At 50.3% G+C, this 7,500-nt stretch overlaps 3 non-coding genes across 3 annotated transcripts in view; all 3 read left to right on the top strand.

Annotated features, from left to right (window-relative positions):
- Positions 1-1,640: 1,640 nt before the first annotated feature.
- LOC124338745 lies at positions 1,641-3,934 on the top strand. The gene has a single exon (XR_006917986.1). It is a non-coding gene; the product is annotated as a small subunit ribosomal RNA (ribosomal RNA).
- A 928-nt stretch (positions 3,935-4,862) lies between these two features.
- Positions 4,863-5,015, top strand: LOC124338710. Its single transcript, XR_006917952.1, has one exon. It is a non-coding gene; the product is annotated as a 5.8S ribosomal RNA (ribosomal RNA).
- Positions 5,016-5,653: 638 nt separating this feature from the next.
- LOC124338694 overlaps positions 5,654-7,500 on the top strand; it is a 4,575-nt gene continuing 2,728 nt past the window's right edge. Inside the window, exon 1 of the ribosomal RNA XR_006917940.1 lies at positions 5,654-7,500. This exon is cut by the window's right edge and continues 2,728 nt beyond it. This is a non-coding gene — a ribosomal RNA (large subunit ribosomal RNA).

Below are 7,500 nucleotides of genomic sequence, written 5' to 3'. Positions count from 1 at the left end.
CGTAACAAGACAAGACGGGAAAGATTCTTTCTTCCAAACTTACGGCATCATAACCATCAGCGTTTACCGTCAGCGACGATACGGAAGAGAAAAGAAAATGGTGCGCGTCTTTTCACTTTTTGACACCGTATCAAAAAAAAATTACCGTTCAGGCGGAAATGTGTGTGTGTGTGTGAGCCGAGAGATAAAAATAAAAAAGCCACCAAAGAACGCTTTTAAATTATTTCGTGCGGCGTGCGCATATTTCATTTTGCCGTTTGACGGAAGCTCGTTGTGTGGAACACAGAAGTGGAGATGGACGGAGTTGAAGGGGGGCGAAGACGGCCCGGTCGGACAAAGTCAAGAGATTGAAATATACGAGAGAATTGGGTGGAAGTGATGGCAAATCTATAAAATTCAAAAATCGGATGAGATGCGAGGACCGCAAAATGTGGCGTCGACTCTGACTCTCTTTTACTACGAACTTCCCTTCGACGGAAGATATCGAGAGCTGAGCTGAGCGCCCGCTGAGTATGGCCGGCGTAATTACAAACGAGTTACGGTTGGAGCTATATCGATTGTACGTATCCCGAACGTTCATCGAACAAGCCAGATCAACTCGGCGCCCGGTAAGATGTACGCTCAGTTATGGCCATGACACACGAAGGGAGAATTCAAACGGCTGTGAGTGTACGGCCCGCCCGGAGTTGTGTGTAGGCAGTGACCTCTCAAGAAAAAACGTAAAAAATTTTTTTTTGACAGTCACCGGTCTGCGACAAGTAATCAGTACGAAACTTGGGTGCAATGCAAAAAACATTTTGAGAATCCTTGCTTGACAACAACGAATCTAACACGATAAAAAAAACGATCCCCATCGGTGTACCGCTTGCTTTTCTCGCGCTTCGGCGCAGAATCGCTTATTCAGCTGCCCTTGGAATATGTTCGTTTCGTGCATACTTGATCTCGGTCATTCTTCGGTGAACTCTTAAAGAATTGCGCACTTTTATAGGGGTAGTCTGGTTGCTTGTCTCGACTTGAAATGATTTGTTTTTTTCCGCCCATGACTTTCTATACGATGCCTCTATGCTGGCCTCTGACCGCGGTTGTTCCGAGTTTTCTCTTTCTCTTCGAAAGTCTTTGCGGAAAATTCTGCCTCGTGTGACCGTTGAGCGGTGAGGTGTGTGTGTGTGTGTGTGTCGTGCGGGGTGATGCGAGAGTGTGCCTCGGCGGTGGAAAAATAAAAATAAAACTCTGAGCCCACAAAAATTTAAAAGATGTATGCTTGTCAGCTTAGTAAAGCAGGCTTGACTTATGAGCATACAGCACGCCACATATGACCGTCGAAAACCGTAATACGGGAAAAAAGTTGATGAATATATCAAGACCGGTCGAATGAATCCGATTCACTTTGGGCTCATAGACCGTTGAATGGTCTTTGACTTTGGAAATTGAAATGAAAAAAATCCAACAAACGGATCGGATCGGTGTTTCTCTTCACTGGGACTCGCTGTGACACGCCAGGCGTTGCGATCAAAAATTTTAGTTTCCGAAGAAAAAGAAAAAAAACGAAAAACGTGTTGATTTGGTGTGTGTTTGGTGATGCGTGGGCGAAATAAAAACCCGCAACTCGCCGGATGCATATCAAACAAACATACACGAAATACCTGGTTGATCCTGCCAGTAGCATATGCTTGTCTCAAAGATTAAGCCATGCATGTCTAAGTACAAGCCGCTAGACGGCGAAACCGCGAATGGCTCAATAAATCAGTTATGGTTCCTTAGATCCACTCCATCCTACTTGGATAACTGTGGTAATTCTAGAGCTAATACATGCACTCGAGCCTCGACTGCGGGCTTTCGGGCTCGCAGAAGAGGTGCTTTTATTAGATCAAAACCAGTCGGGGCCGGGCTTTCGGGCTCGCGCACCGTACCAATTTTGGTGACTCTGGATAACTTCACGCCGATCGCACGGCCTTCGCGCCGGCGACGTATCTTTCAAATGTCTGCCTTATCAACTGTCGATGGTAGGTTACGCGCCTACCATGGTTGCAACGGGTAACGGGGAATCGGGGTTCGATTCCGGAGAGGGAGCCTGAGAAACGGCTACCACATCCAAGGAAGGCAGCAGGCGCGCAAATTACCCACTCCCGGCACGGGGAGGTAGTGACGAAAAATAACGATACGGGACTCTTCCGAGGCCCCGTGATTGGAATGAGTACACTTTAAATCCTTTAACGAGGAACCATTGGAGGGCAAGTCTGGTGCCAGCAGCCGCGGTAACTCCAGCTCCAATAGCGTATATTAAAGTTGTTGCGGTTAAAAAGCTCGTAGTCGGATGTCTGTCTTCGGCCGGGCGGCGCCGCTCTGAATCAAGGGTGTTGCGTTTCACGCTCTGGGAGCCCGGGTGTCAAAGCCCGACTCTCTTCACGGTCGGACAACATCGCCGGAGTGGTGGTCGGTGCGTCGTTGTTGTATCTGCGGCCAGAGTTGGAAAGTTCTTTCGGGTTCTTTTTTAATTTTGGTCGTAGTTGACTCGATTCGCTCCACCCAGTCAATCGTTCGGGGTGCCCTTCACCGGGTGTCTCGGGCGGCCGGCAACGTTTACTTTGAACAAATTAGAGTGCTCAAAGCAGGTGTATCCCAACGCCTGAATATCGCAGCATGGAATGATGGAATAGGACCTCGGTCCGATTTTGCTGGTCTTTTACTTTTGGACCCGAGGTAATGGTCAATAGAGACGGACGGGGGCATTCGTACTGCGGCGACAGAGGTGAAATTCTTGGACCGCCGCAAGACGAACAACAGCGAAGGCATTTGCCAAGAATGTTTTCCTTGATCAAGAACGAAAGTTAGAGGTTCGAAGGCGATCAGATACCGCCCTAGTTCTAACCATAAACGATGCCAACCAGCAATCCGTCGGAGTTACTCCAATGACTCGACGGGCAGCTTCCGGGAAACCAAAGTCTTTGGGTTCCGGGGGAAGTATGGTTGCAAAGCTGAAACTTAAAGGAATTGACGGAAGGGCACCACCAGGAGTGGAGCCTGCGGCTTAATTTGACTCAACACGGGAAACCTCACCAGGCCCGGACACTGGAAGGATTGACAGATTGAGAGCTCTTTCTTGATTCGGTGGGTGGTGGTGCATGGCCGTTCTTAGTTGGTGGAGCGATTTGTCTGGTTAATTCCGATAACGAACGAGACTCTAGCCTGCTAAATAGGTGACGGGTTTTATCAATTGAAACCGAAGGGAGTACGGAGGCGTCGGGATCAGGTGGCGGCGATTCGGGTCTCGGTGGGACTGGTTCCTTTAGTGAGGCAATCTCTCGGCTTGGTTTCGTTGTGCTTTGTTCGTCGGGTGTACGGCCTTCACGGGTTGGTTGCCTGGCGGATGAGGTATGGCGGGGCTTTGTCGGGAATGTCTCGCGGGGGCTGGCTCTATTGTTATTCGGTCGTCGTCATCCCCGGCGATACCTTCTGCTCTCGCGTCCGTCACGCAGTCTTCTTAGAGGGACAAGCGGCGTCCAGCCGCGTGACAGTGAGCAATAACAGGTCTGTGATGCCCTTAGATGTCCTGGGCCGCACGCGCGCTACACTGAAGGAATCAGCGTGTTTCACTCTCCCTGTCCGAAAGGACCGGGTAACCGCTGAACCTCCTTCGTGGTTGGGATTGGGGACTGCAATGATCCCCATGAACCAGGAATCCCTAGTAGGCGCGGGTCACTAGCCCGCGTCGATTACGTCCCTGCCCTTTGTACACACCGCCCGTCGCTACTACCGATTGAATGATTTAGTGAGGCCTTCGGACGGGCTTGTCGGGGTGCCGTCGAGTGGGGAGCAATCTCTGCCCGTGCGGTGCCTACCAACGGCGAGACTGAAAGATGGTCGAACTTGATCCTTTAGAGGAAGTAAAAGTCGTAACAAGGTTTCCGTAGGTGAACCTGCGGAAGGATCATAAACGAACAAGACAAATGTTTTGCGCATATGGCTTTGGTTGAGCACGAAACAACTAAAAGTTGCAAAACAAAAAAAACCCCATCAAAAGTCTTTCGGCGTAAGACATCGTATGAACTATGTGTGGGTTGACGGAAGAAAATCATTTATTTTGAACGGGTATCAGGCGCTCTGATGCGCGGTGGTTTAAAGCGGATTCGCCTTTTCAAATTGATTTTTCTTTCCTCTCGGCTCAAAAAAAAACACAAAGTCTTTCGATTTGGTCTATGGCCGTGAGCAAATTCTTCCTGCTTCGATGGTGAATGTCTCTATAGATTCATTCGACCTTTAGCGGCGCTCACAGTGTTGACGTTAGTAGAGTGAAGAATACGATAGCCAACCTGGGCCGCGAGTACCGAAGGAACAATAAAGGAGATTTTATAAAGTCTTAGTCCCTAAATCAAACACTTTGAAAAATAAAAACTCGGTGGATGGAGAGTCGGAAAAAAAAACATCAAGATTTTGAACGGGTATCAGGCGCTCTGATGCGCGGTGGTTTAAAGCGGATACGCCCAATCGAAATTGTTTTTTTTTGTTTCTCTCTTCGTCTTCGGGATTTTTTGATTCTCGGTGGGGGACGAAAGTGTGAGACTTTACTCTGGACGTTCTTTTCGGGCGTAGATACTCGTGGTTGCGTGCGTGTGCGTCGTATAGACTAACACTCCAAAGCCCGACACTATGCCGTTGAAAACCGAATGTTTTTTAAGCTTGCCCTTCGCCCTCTCGATGAAGTAGGAAGAATTCAAAATCACAATAACACACTAAACCCAAATTCTAGTACGAGTGTTTATCGGAACATTTTCTTTCTGGCTTTCTTTCTCCGCCCTCGCATTCATTTGCTTGGGCGGGTTGGAGAAAAAGAGAGAAGAAAACGAATATGTCGTTTTATATACGACCCTGAACGGTGGATCACTAGGCTCGTGGATCGATGAAGAGCGCAGCAAAGTGCGCTAATCCATGCGAACTGCAGAACACATGGAGCATCGAAATCTTGAACGTAAATGGCGGCCCAGCTTCTCGCTCGGGCCACATCTGACTGAGGGTCGGTCGAATGATGAACGAACAGAGATTTTTTCAGTCTTGGTTTTGCATGTTGGGTCGCGGCGAGATTTATTTTTCACCCGGCCTGACCGCATAAAAGCTCCCGAATCTCTAACGTCTGGGTGCCGCGCGACTTAAGTGTCCGCGATGCCTCAAATACAAAAAAGGGGGAAAAATAAAAGAAGGTTCGCCCTGTTTTGTTTTTTTCCTCTCTATTCAAAAGAAACCTTTTTCGATGGCAAAACAGATGGGAAATTTTTGAGCCAACTCAAAAAAAATTTAGAAATAAACACATCTTCTCGAACAAGGTGTCGGCTGCGTGTGCGCGATATACCGCTTCAACGCGAGTTTAGTTGTGTGTGTGCGCCGGGCGTGTCGAAGTGTCGACCACCGCGAATTATCACTCACTCTAACCGCTCGTTATGCAAGCTTGGTTCGCGCATGACGCGTTGTTTCAATACAAAAAGCCGCAGGACGCCCTGTCACTTTTCGTAAATTAATTTTTGCGAATAACGAGAGACTCGCTTTATTTCGAAAAAAAAAATTTGAACCGGCAATTATTCAATCTTTCCCGGCTTTAAAACGCCAAAGTCTGTCGAGCTAGATAAAGTGTTGTCTCCTTTTGAAAACAAACAATTCATTCTGACCTCAGTTTAGATGAGACTACCCGCTGAACTTAAGCATATCAGTAAGCGGAGGAAAAGAAACTAACAAGGATTCCCTTAGTAGCGGCGAGCGAACAGGGATGAGCCCAGCACCGAACCTCGCGCCCGGTTGAGCGGGTGCCGAGGAATGTGGTGTTCGGGAGGATCGTGCGCGTCTGTCCGGTATCTATCGTCCAAGTCTCCATGAACGGGGCGAGCAACCCACAGAGGGTGTCAGGCCCGTAGATAAGACGAGCCGAGACCGTGCATCGGATCCCTTCCCAAGAGTCGGGTTGCTTGAGCGTGCAGCCCTAAGCGGGAGGTAAACTCCTTCTAAGGCTAAATATCGCCACGAGACCGATAGCGAACAAGTACCGCGAGGGAAAGTTGAAAAGAACTTTGAAGAGAGAGTTCAAGAGTGCGTGAAACCGTTCAGGGGGTTAAACGGGTGGGCCCTCGAAGGTCGAACAAGTCCCCGCTCCCGGCACTTGGTTGTATGCCCTTAACGCTGCGTGGAGACTGCCTGAATTGGCGGCTCTCTTGCATAAGTCGTTCTGCGATCGCAATAGCCACGCCAAGGTCCGCAAGTGGGGGGCCTAGTAGGACTCCGCGACCGACTGGGTGTCTGTTACACGGGGCGTCCGTTAGCGAGTTTCGTGGTTACCTTTGCGGGTGCCGTGATGACGAGCGCGGCGTTTCCCAACAGTACTGCCCGGTCGTGACCTGTCTCCTCCCGGGAGGTGTCGTAGCTTTTTTTTGTAAAAGAGAAAAAGTTGCGGTGCTCAACCTGTGGAGGCCCAGAGCGGAGAGTAGAAGTCGGGTCCCACCCGACCCGTCTTGAAACACGGACCAAGGAGTCTAACATGTGCGCAAGTCGTCGAGAAATTATCAAACTAAACTCGCGAGGCGCAATGAAAGTGAAGCGGCCCCGATGAGGGTGCATCCGCGAGGGGTGATCCCGTCTCGAACAGAGCGGGCGCAACCCCAGGGCGTCCGAATGCTCGCGAGATCTTTCCCCCTTAAAAGGGTTTGGTCGAGTCGGCCGGACGAACCCAGAGCGCACACGTTGGGACCCGAAAGATGGTGACCTATGCCTGGCCAGGACGAAGCCAGGGGAAACCCTGGTGGAGGTCCGCAGCGATTCTGACGTGCAAATCGATCGTCGGAGTTGGGTATAGGGGCGAAAGACTAATCGAACCATCTAGTAGCTGGTTCCCCCCGAAGTTTCCCTCAGGATAGCTGGTGCTCGCAAAGAGAACAAACGGAGTTTCATCCGGTAAAGCGAATGATTAGAGGCCTTGGGGTCGAAACGACCTCAACCTATTCTCAAACTTTCAATGGGTGAGAAGCCCGGCCTTTTTCCTTGATTGAGGCCGCGGCAATTGATTTGAATCTGAGCGCCCAGTGGGCCATTTTTGGTAAGCAGAACTGGCGCTGTGGGATGAACCAAACGCCCGGTTAAGGCGCCTAAACGACGCACATTTCGGATCCCACGAAAAGGAGTTGGTTGCTAAAGACAGCAGGACGGTGGCCATGGAGGTCGGAATCCGCTCAGGAGTGTGTAACAACTCACCTGCCGAAGCAACTAGCCCTTAAAATGGGAGGCGCTATAGCGTCGTGCCTACACCGGGCCGTCGGTCGGCAGAGCGAATAACGTCCGTGTCAGCTCGAAGAGAGCGACGGCGCTGAGGCCCCGACGAGTAGGGGGGTCGCGACGGTGAGCGTAGAAGGGTTGTGGGCGTGAGCCTGCCCGGAGCCGCCGTCGGTGCAGATCTTGGTGGTAGTAGCAAATACTCCAGAGGGATCCTGGAGGACTGACGCGGAGAAGGGTTTCATGTGAACAGTG

Source organism: Daphnia pulicaria, chromosome 4 (assembly GCF_021234035.1).
Source record: "Daphnia pulicaria isolate SC F1-1A chromosome 4, SC_F0-13Bv2, whole genome shotgun sequence".
Classification (NCBI taxonomy): Eukaryota; Metazoa; Arthropoda; class Branchiopoda; order Diplostraca; family Daphniidae; genus Daphnia; species Daphnia pulicaria.
The sequence above is the reverse complement of the archived record's forward strand: the minus strand, read 5'-3'. Positions and strand labels throughout refer to the sequence as shown.